General features: G+C 50.1%; 1 pseudogene; it reads right to left on the minus strand.

Moving 5' to 3' along the window:
- Window positions 1-2,029: 2,029 nt before the first annotated feature.
- Window positions 2,030-4,503, minus strand: LOC102461493 (sepiapterin reductase pseudogene; annotated as a pseudogene).
- Window positions 4,504-11,022: the final 6,519 nt, after the last annotated feature.

Below are 11,022 nucleotides of genomic sequence, written 5' to 3' on the forward strand. Positions count from 1 at the left end.
TAAGTGTGAGAACCACATGTCTGTTCTGATTAATTCACCTATTTTTAGAGGGGATGATTTCATAACTAGAGGGATCACAGCAAGAAAGCTGGACTTGAAAGGAGGACTGACGGTACATAGGTTGGAGAGTTCAAATTCTACAGCAGGTTTTGAGCTTTAGCCCAATAGTGACTAAGAAAGGGACACTGAACTCTTAATAGGGCCACATTTTGATGGTATGTGAAATCAAAACACCTGTTGCACTATTTGAAAAGACAAATTACAGTTTCCTCTTTAAAACACACAAAAGCACAAGTTCTAATGCCCAAGGCACTGTGATAATCTGATTTGTGTTTATCTACACAATTCTTGCAGGTATCCATTACATCCATTGCTTTGTAAAGTAGGTGAGATACTATGAATATTAACACTATATAAATATCAAAATTCTATTCCACAGCTAAAACTTAAAATCATAGTCTCTGGGTGCAATACCAACTTTCCCAGGAATTAGGCTGCCAAGCCTCTCACAGGATTAGCATTGATTTATTAAATTCGTATTGCAGAAGCATTTACATGTTCTAGTTTTACTTTATATAACATTCAGTACCTTAGACTGTAAGCTGTTCAGGATATGGACCATATGTTAACTTAGCCATTAGAAACAGTTTTATAATGTATGCAGGTAGTGGGGCGACTGTTCCACATTGGTCAGAATGAGTTAATACAAGCTGGAGGGAGTCTGTGCAGAGCCCTGGCCAATGAGAGAGAGGCATTTTGGTAGCCAATTAAGGTGTGGCTTGCTGTGGCAGCCATGCATATAAGCAGCTGCCCAGCAGAAAGCCTCAGTTAGGCATTAACCAAGGATAGGGTTGCCAGGTACCCAGTTTTGAACTGGACAGTCCAGTATTTGAGCTTTCTGTTTGGGAAACAAATTGAGAAAATATAAATGTATTTTCTAAATAAGATATAATGTAGATTATGATGTAATGTCAAGCGTGTCAGGTATTTTTCTTGAAACCGGAACCCCCAAGGTCTGGCAACCCCAAGGAAAGTGCAGGACCTGGTTCTTGGGGGAGCAGTGGTGGGCAGGCTAAAGAGGGAAGCTCCTGTCTGAGACCTGCCAGGCTGCTGGCCTTGCCACTAGGGCTGGGAGGGTGCAAAAGGTCACAGGTGAAGTGGCTCAAGGAACAAAGCAGTGGAGTAGAAGAGGGCAGGACAAGGCTGCTGCCAGAGGGTCTCTGGGTTGGGATTCAGAGTAGTGGGTGGGCCTGGGTATCCATTCCCCCCTCCCCTGCACCATATCTTGCTACCAAGGTGAGGCCTATACAAACTGAGGTTTGCCCTTGAGACAGAGAGGCTAGGTTTGGAGGTCACAGTGTGTGTTCGAATCAACATAGGTGCCAGCCGGTGGCAGTTCTCGCAGCCTCAAGGCCAGCTTATTGCCTTAATCGCTCTCTTCTCATATCTATGTTTCAGCTCCTCAGGATCAGATGAGCCAGCATAGACTATGCTGATATTATTGCTCCTTCTCTGCCCTGTGCTTCAGAGAGGCAAATAAGATGGATGATATGGGGTTAGTCTGTCTGGCTACACCGGGTCCTCTGAGGCTTTGCTCCGTGTCTCCCTGGTCTGCTGGGAGGGGGGCCCCAGCAGACCAGGGAGATGCGGAGGACCCGGGCGGCGGGACCGCGGCGTCTCAGTCCCGCCGCTCGCGTCTCCCTGGTCTGCAGACCAGGCTTTTCTTGGGATGCCTGTGGTAGAGCAGCTGGGGCGCTGCCGGTTGGTCCCCCAGCGCCGCTCTCGGTGCTACTGGACTAACCGGGCAGCACCCCAGCTGCTCTGCCCCAGGAGTCCCCAAGTCCGCCACTGCAGAAACTGACCAGCGGCTGACTACAGGAAGCCCAAGGCAGAGTTGCTCTGCCCCGGGCTTCCTGGAATCAAGCTGCTGATCAGTTTCAGTAGCAGCTGACTTGGGGTCTCCTGGGGTAGAGCAGCTGAGGTGCTGCCCGGTTGGTCCCCCGCAGCGCCGAGGTGCGGTGCTGTGGGGACCTACCCGGCAGCGCCCTAGCTGCTCTGTCCCAGGCCTCCAGATTCAGCCGCTGTTGAAACTGATCAGCGGCTGATTCCAGGAAGCCCGGGGCAGAGCAACTCTGCCTTAGGCTTCCTGTAGTCAGCCGCTGCTGGTCAGTTTCAATAGCGGCTGAATCTGGACGCCAGTTCCGACTTACATACAGATTCAACTTAAGAACAAACCTACAGTCCCTATCTTGTACGTAACCCGGGGACTGCCTGTACTTCAGGCAAACTGCCATCAAAGTTTCCCAACCCAGATGCAAAACTCACTCTCATCCTTTACCATGAGTGATAAATTAAGAATTAAATTAATGGAGATTGCCTATCTCCTAGAACTGGAAGGGACCTTGAAAGGTCATTGAGTCTAGTCCCCTGCCTTCATAGCATCCTCCTCCATAAATTTTTGCCTCGAATCCCTAAATGGCCTCTGCAAGGATTGAACTCACAACAGGCCAATGCTCAAACCACTGAGCTATCCCTCCCCCTGATGTTTATAATAATCATGATATTTTACTTGCCCATTTTTAACAACCGCTCTAAAACACTGGGTGAACTTAACTCTTAATTGCACGTTTCCCCTTAACTCTCCTGGCTCTTGCCAGTGTACAAGGAACCTTGTTGCTTTGCTACATGATGTCTTGCAGCCAGTATTACTGCTATAGCCTGATCGGCTCCTGCTCCTGCTCCCTCCCGCGCGCACTGCGCAGCTGGGCCCTCTGCAGGTTCCCACAGGCCCGCCCCACCCTAACTGGCAGTGGTTTCCATTCGGCTCTCAGCACCCCCCTCCCTCCTCCGGGCGCGATTCCAGAAGCCTGGCGAGGGGAGGGGCGGGGCGGAGCCTGTTGCGGGGAATGCTCGGGATCTGCCAAGATGGGTAACGCGGCGTGGCGGCCGCCATACTCGGGACCATGTGACCACTCTCTTCGCCCGGCGCAGTAGCCCCGCCCCCCGATGAGCCACGTCGCTGCGAGTGGGCATGCGCCGGCCACGGAAGCGTTTTCTAAGCAACTACCTTCCCTCTGCGCGCTGTTCTGGCCGGCGGTTGCTGCCCCCCCCCCTTCTCCCAGCCCGGCCCGGCTGTTGCCCCGTGCGGGGAAAACCTTGGCTCGGCGACGGGCCCCAGGGTCACCCCACGGCCGCGGTTCCCCGCCCGGGGCCCCTCTGTTGGCGGCCCGCTCGCCCCCCGGTAGCTATTTGAAATAAGAGTCAAAGTGCAGCGGGTTTTCCCCTCTGGGACGCTGAAGGCGTTTATCGGTAGCTCGGCTACAGGCGGGGCGCGGAAAGACCGGCGGGGGCGGGGCTTAGATTTCATAGAAGTCTATATGTGCCCCAGAGGCGAAGGTGTCCTCCAGCAGAAGACGCACTAGCTTTTGGGCTGACACGCTGCAGTCCAGCAGCTGGCCACGCTCCTTCATGTTGCGGAAGTGCTGGCGCAGTTCTGGGTCTCCTGATGACGTGCGAGCCAGCTGCTGCATGTCTGTGTCCAGAGGACCGGGGGCATAACTGAGGACTCTCACCTCAGGCTGTTCAAGTGCCAGGACCTGGAACATCATGTCCCGTGAGGCCTTCCCGGTGCAGTACAACGTCCAGCTCTTGAAGGGCTTGAGGGCACACAGTGAAGAGATGTTTACAACAGTCTTGCACAAGCCAGGGCGCCCTGAGAAGGCCTTCAGGATGGAGGATGTGAGGCACAGCGCCGAGGTGACATTGAAGGCAAAGTAGCTGTTGACTTCAGCTGGGCTGGTGAAGTCCACAAAAGCTTTGGAAATATCTCCGAGTGATCCTGCGTTGTTGATGATGATGAGCCGCTCCAGATCAGCCGCTGCCGGCAGCTTGTCCTGGACTGCTCGGAGCACCGGCTGTAGTCCGTCCTCCGTGCTCAGGTCGGCCTGCACTGAACTCACTTTCAAGTCGGGGAAACTGCACCGCATCTCATCCTTCAGCTCTGCCAACCCCCCCTGCGATCGGGCCACCAGGATCAGGACGGAGCCAGCCTTCAACCGCGGAGCCAGCAACAGGGCTAAGCTGCGGCCGAAGCCCCGAGATGCTCCGGTGAGGATGCAGGCGGCCTTGCCCAAGGAGGGCTGCCTTTTGCCGGCTCTCTCTCCAGCTTCCATTTGCTCGCTATGTGGAGGCCGCTGAAGAGGGGTGGGTCGGGCTGGTTAGACAGGCTCAGGAGCTGCGCTTATGGACCATGTAATTCCTCCGGCAGCCAGCTGCAGCCAGCCTTCTGAGAATCTCACACTATTTAATATTCAAGTCCAGTGGGGTTTTTGCCGAGCAGACAGTTGCAGCTCAGCAAGAGCCCCGGTTGGTCCGCTTCCTGATTGGCTCAATCCCCTCTGTGCCTGGTTCCAGCGCTGGGGAGGGGGTCCTGCAGGGAGGCACTGACTGGCGGCTGGAATTGGGTCCTCGGCCTGTTCCAGCTGCTCTGCTACCGTGACAGGGACGCCTTCACCCTGTGAGTGCCACCGTAACTCTCACTCCCTCACCTCTAGTGAGTTGCCCTGCTGCAGGTGTTCCCTCCAGAACCCCCAGGTGACCATACCCACATACCCCTTCAGTTCTCCCATACCCAGTGTCCCCTTTTTGGGGACCTGAAATGTGATAACCCTGGGGTGATCCCAGGCCAGAGCCCACATATCCCCCGGGAACTGAGTTCTGACCTGGCCAGGAGTTCTATTCCCTGCCCCTTTGCTTAGCGCAACCTTTGACCAGCACTGGTGCTAGCTCACTGGGGGGCCTGACAGAGGAACATTTTGTCCCGCCACCACACGCACAACACACACTAATAATTAATAAACTTAAAAAATAACAAAGCGTCTGGTAGCACTTTATAGACTAACAAAACATGTAAATGGTATCATGAGCTTTTGTGGGAACAGCACACTTCTTCAGATGACTGTGCCCATGAAAGCTCATGACACCAGCTACATGTTTTGGTAGTCTTTAAAGTGCTACCAGACTCTTTGTTGTTTTTTTAAGTTTATCCTGTACAGACTAAATTGGCTAGCCCCTAAAGCTAATAATTAATAGGCTGCTTGGGGCAGTAGCCAATTACTTATTCTGCTTATGCCTAGCACCAGCTTTGTCTCCAACACTATGGTTGCCAATTTTGGTTCAACATGTTCCTGGAAGTTTCATTATATGACATAATCTTTAATTTCTGTCAACTCCAGGACAATCCTGGAGGGTTAGTAACTTGACATTAATCTGACTGATTCCACCCCCCCTGCACCTTCCTCAACCTAACCTTTTGGGAGCAGGTCCCTCCAATGAGCCCTGAAGGGAAACTCTGACCCCTAGGACTCATCTCCTCATTCCAGTACTGGGAAATGTGCCCTGTACTTGCCACTTGGCTTGTATAGCACTGATGGGCCAACTCTTGCAATGTGGTAACTAAGCATTTTTACGCCCGGGGCAAAAAAATTAATTATATGCCCCCTCTCCTTAAGTTAGCATATGTCATGCTCTTTACTTTTGCATCTTATTATTTTTACTTATTGGCTACGTCTACACTGGCATGATTTTCCGAAAATGCTTTTAACGGAAAAGTTTTCCGTTAAAAGCATTTTCGGAAAATCACGCCTAGATTGGCAGGATGCTTTTCCGCAAAAGCACTTTTTGCGGAAAAGCGTCCGTGGCCAATCTAGACACGGTTTTCCGCAAAAAAGCCCCAATCGCCATTTTCGCGATTGGGGCTTTTTTGCGGGAAACACTACTTTGCTGTTTACACTGGCCCTTTTGCGCAAAAGTCTTTCGGAAAAAGACTTTTGCCAAAATGGGAGCAGCATAATATTTCCAGGAAATCACTGACGATCTTACATGAGATCGTCAGTGCTTTTCCGGAAATTCAAGCGGCCAGTGTAGACAGCTGGCAAGTTTTTCCACAAAATCAGATGATTTTGTGGAAAAACTTGCCGGTCTAGACACAGCCATTGTGTCTTTGCATCCCTGATTATGATGCACTCTGGGGCAAGTGCCCTGCCCTTGTTACCACTCTGAACTCATGTAAGTGAAGTAATCCCTGGTCTTCTCCCTCTTTCAGCCAAATCCACCCGTGTTTCCAGACCCAGGCCTCTGCCCCTTGGGTTGGGAGACTTACAGTAAGCTTCTGATAATCTGGCACTTTAGGACCCAGGGGGTGCCAGAGTATCAGATATGCTGGACTGTCAGAAGGGGAGGCTATGAGGAGTCTAGGGTGGGGTGGGGGGGATGGGAGGGGTGCCGCTGCGGGACCAACCTGGCAGCACCCCAGCTTTTCTGCCCCAGACTTCCCCAAGTCAGCCGCTGCTGAAACTGACCAGTGGCTGACTCGGGGAAGCCCGGGGCAGAGCAGCTCCAATTGTCCTGCTGCCTGGAGCACTTCCAGGTTCCAGGTGGTGCCGGACTATCAGGAGTGCGGGATCACTGGATGCCGGACAACTGGAGTTTTACTGTACTTGGAAATGTCGTGTAGACATAGCTTGTGAGACTGAAATGTTCAGAGAAGTCATCCAGCTGAGAAGCCAAAGGCAGGGCCTTTAGGCTGCTTGCCTAGTGTTGCTGGTCTCTCTGCTAAGCTCACAATACTGCTTCCTTGAGCCTGATCATGACACCAATGTGACTGTTGCTTTCAGTGGAGTGCCTCCTGATCTGTGCTGGCAGAACTTTTTGTTGAGAGCCTGTGTTACTAACATTTTCAGCTCAGTGTTGCAGATTCAGTTATTGCTGGGAACCCCCTTGAAATTTTGGCTCTCAATTGAACTTGGTTTGTAGCATCTTCTAGAGCTGGCTTCTACCAATATGGGGGTGGGCACAATCATTGAATGTTGAATTGAATAAAAATAATTGCACAAAATGGTATAAAGAGCAGAATTTCTCAGCTTAAGTTATCCATAGGCAGTTTTCACCAAAAACAACGTGGGCATTTTTGCTATGCAAATGGGAGTGAAAGGACAAGTCATCATGACTCCTTACAAATGATGGCTGGAAAGCCTAGTTGTTCATTGTAAAGTTGTGAAGATGATTCTACAAAAATCTTCTATAGAAGCCTTAGGTTACTGCCTGCCAGTGGGATGACAACAGAAAAAGGCTAAAGCAGCACATGTGCATTTTTAGTTATTTGCTTCTGAATGTTTGGTTGATTATATATGCGTATGGTGCAGTGGCGGTCGTTGCTGAAGGAAGCCGATTAGCTTTAGTCTTCTAGCTAATGACTATAAAGTGCATTGAAAATATGAATAGGGTTGCCAGATGGTTTCAGAAAAAATACAGAAAAATAAAACCCCTAGGGGGGAAAAAAAACCATGCCAGGAAAGAGTTTGTTGAGCAAACCCCCCCCCCCCCCCAAAACTCCCACTGTGGCCCCTTTAAAAAAACACATGGTGAGGCTTTTTGGCCCTAACAGACTGCTGGGGGCCAACCACCATCTTTCCTTCCTGCACTGGGCCGGACAGCTCCTCTGCAGAACCCGGTAAGCAGTAGGGTTGCTGGGCTGCCTCCATATTGAGCCAGACAGCCCGGGATTTTCGCCTCCTGGCTGGGAAAAAATCAGAAAGCATTTAAGGTGCCCGGTATTTTCTGAATTTTTTTACTGGACAGGTGGTGAAAATACCGAACTGTCCGGTTCGGTACCAGACACCTGGCAAAGCTAAATATGAAGTGCAAAGTAATAATAAAGATAACAATGCCAACGCACTGCAAGGCAGAGGACGGGACGGGCTATTCCTTCCCAGACAACTCTTAGGGCTCGTCTACACTGGCCCCTTTTCCGGAAGGGGCATGTAAATTTCATGAGTCGTCGTAGGGAAATGCGCGGGGGATTTAAATATCCCCCGCGGCATTTAAATAAAAATGTCCGCCGCTTTTTTCCGGCTTTTAAAAAAGCCGGAAAAGAGCGTCTACACTGGCCCCGATCCTCCGGAAAAAGCGCCCTTTTCCGGAGGCTCTTATTCCTACTTCAAAGAGCGCTTTTTCCGGAGGATCGGGGCCAGTGTAGACGCTCTTTTCCGGCTTTTTTAAAAGCCGGAAAAAAGCGGCGGACATTTTTATTTAAATGCCGCGGGGGATATTTAAATCCCCCGCGCATTTCCCTACTACGACTCATGAAATTTACATGCCCCTTCCGGAAAAGGGGCCAGTGTAGACGTAGCCTTAGGGTATGTCTAGACTACATGTCTTTGCCGACATGTTTTACGAGGCATAAGGGAGCGGTCGACAAAACCTTCCCTTGTCGACTGATCCAAGTCTTGACTAGCGCACTGTGCCGACGATCAGCTGAGCCGGTACAGCGCGGCCATTTTTATTTTAATGAAGCCGGGGATATTTAAATCCTGGCTTCATTGACTATGTCGGGTAGCCTATTTTACATGCTTCTGTTGGCAGAGGCATGTAGTCTAGACATACCCTTAGATGGGAAAGGAGGGAGCAGACCAACATCTAACTCTTCTGAAAGCGTGGCCTTGGTTTTGGGCCAAGACTCCCACCTTAAGGAATCATCCTTATTGGGCTGTTTTCTCCTGCATATTGTTGCTGAAGCGCCACTAGGGAGCCTGCATAGGAAAACTGGAGACTAGGTGACAAGTCCCTAACACTGTGCCCCTTATTTAGAAATTACCTTTGGAAAAAGTCTCTATTCTGATCTTTGCATTTGCCTCTTCTAAGATGCTGTTGATTTTTTTATGTTTATCTCATTTCTTATGAGCATGTGATACAGTTAGGGATGTAAAAAGCAGTTGCTTTTGGGTGAGAGAATACAGTAATGGAAACTGTTAAATTTAGGGGAAAAAATAATGAATAGTCTTGTAGCACCAAAAGACTAACAAAAATGTAGCTGGTGGTATGAGCTTTCATTGGCACAACCCACTGGGTTTGAACAGCTGGCAGCTCCCTCTAGGTGCCACATTCCCTTGGCTGGGCAGTGGCAGAAGGGTGAGAGAGCCAATTGGGACCTGCAGGCGGGGCAGTATGCAAAGTCATTCACTGTTCAAAATGGCTGGCAGGTCCCTCTAGGAACTATGCGCCAATGGCAGCAGGGTAGGGAGCTACTAGCTGCTTTGAACAGTGAATGACTTTGTGTGCTCCTCTGCCCCTGGGTCTCAGTTGGTCTGGGGACGGGACATGGCAGGGCGGCTATGAGTCAGATCAAAAGGCTTTGGTCCGTGGGCTATATCTTGCCCTCCCTGAAGTAGAGGAAAGTTGATAGCAGAGCGAGGCTACCACTAGAGGGTCCCTCCACCCCCATTTTCTCCCCATATTTGCCAAGAGTGAGAGTGGCTAAGTGAGAATGCAGCTGGAGCAAGGAGCTAGACTGATAACTACAATGGGCTACTGAGGTGAGCTATAGGATATTGGACTGCCACTCCCCTGGTAGGGGAGAGAGAGAATAGCACATAGCACAGCCAGAGGGCAGTGCCCAGAAAGAGGATGCCATGGTCCAGGGAGAGATGTGGGCCCAGAAGTAAAGTGAGGTGAGACATCATCAAAGGAGATCGCCCTGTGTGAGGATGGAGCTAATTCTCAGGACATCCAGTGGGAGAGGCCATGGGGGCAAGAGGTGTGTCCACCTTACCATAGTGACTACAACATCCTACAGTGCAAATAGTGGCTGCTTGGCTGCCCTGTTTCTGAAACTGCAAGTTTAAAATGAAAGCTTGTTATCAGTAGTTTGGTATCAGTGAATTCAGCCAACATGCAGTTTCTTTATCTCAAAGAAGAAAAAAAACATGGTTCTGTGTAAGAATGTTAATGACTAGTCGACTATCCGATAAGCCAATGCTTATTGTATAGCCGAGTTGACTAGTTGATTCCCCTCCCTCCCTTGCTGCCTCTGTTAGATAGAGGCAGCAAAGACAGGGGAAGAGTGGGTACTTCAAAGCGGCAGTGCCGCACAGAGTCCGTACCCGGTATCTGTGCGATGCTTTCGCTTTGAAATCCCACAGTGGCATTTCAAAGGCACAGCACCGCACGGAGCCCAGGGTTAGCTCCGTGTGGCGCTGCTTTGAAACCCTCGGTGTTTCCAAAGGGGCAGCACTCCACAGCTGAGCCCGAGATCAGCTGTGTGGCCCAGCTGATCCCAGGTTCCAGTGCAGCACACAGAGCCCAGGCTCAACTGAGGAGTCCCTAGCTGATCCCGAGTTCTGAGGCTATGTCACACAAAGCCCGGGGTCAGCTGGGGAGTCCCCAGCTGACCTGGGCTCTGCGTGGTATTTCAAAGTGGCAGCGCAGCATGGAGCCTGCGGACAGCAGGGGACTCTGAGTCCCCTGTTGACTCCGGGCTCCATGAGGGTGCTTCCACTTTGAAATGAACAACAGCTTCTGCTGGGGACTCTTGTACATTTCAAAGCTGGCACACTCACATGCAGCCCGGAGTCAGTGGGACTCCCGTTGGCCCCGGGCTTCATGTGGAGTTCCGCAGTCCTCCTTTGAAATGTACAAGAGCCACAGCGGGGGCTCTTGTATAATGAAAGGAAGAATGCCGACGTGCCTATCAACTAGGCAATGGAAATTCCATTGGCTACTTGACTAGTAAATTACTCAATATTTAACATCCTCACAAATTGATCCTATGTCTGCAGAATTCATGTTAATGGGAGTATAACCACCCCACATCATTGGTATGATTTGCACATAGTTAAAGCAGATGTCTTAGGAACCTTCTGAAGGGAATATCATGGATATCATGTTGACTTACACATCCAGCACACAATAAAATACAATTAGTATTTTTATTTATAAATAAATGAGATACTAGTAACAAAAACATTACAGTTGAAATAAAAGTAGCAAGGTTGTACACACTGTAGATATTGTCAATGTATCTGATTAAAAAGTAACCACGTCTCAGTAACTGACTTAAGCATAATATCTTAATACTCATAACCTAGCAGCAGAAAAACTTATCTCATGATTTAGTGAACTGTTTATTAATTGGATTTCAGTTAGGAGCCTGCAATTCTGAATCTAAGGCTATATTTGCTGGTAAGA

The sequence above is a fragment of the Pelodiscus sinensis genome, chromosome 5, assembly GCF_052426305.1.
Source record: "Pelodiscus sinensis isolate ZL-2025 chromosome 5, ASM5242630v1, whole genome shotgun sequence".
Taxonomy (NCBI): domain Eukaryota; kingdom Metazoa; phylum Chordata; order Testudines; family Trionychidae; genus Pelodiscus; species Pelodiscus sinensis.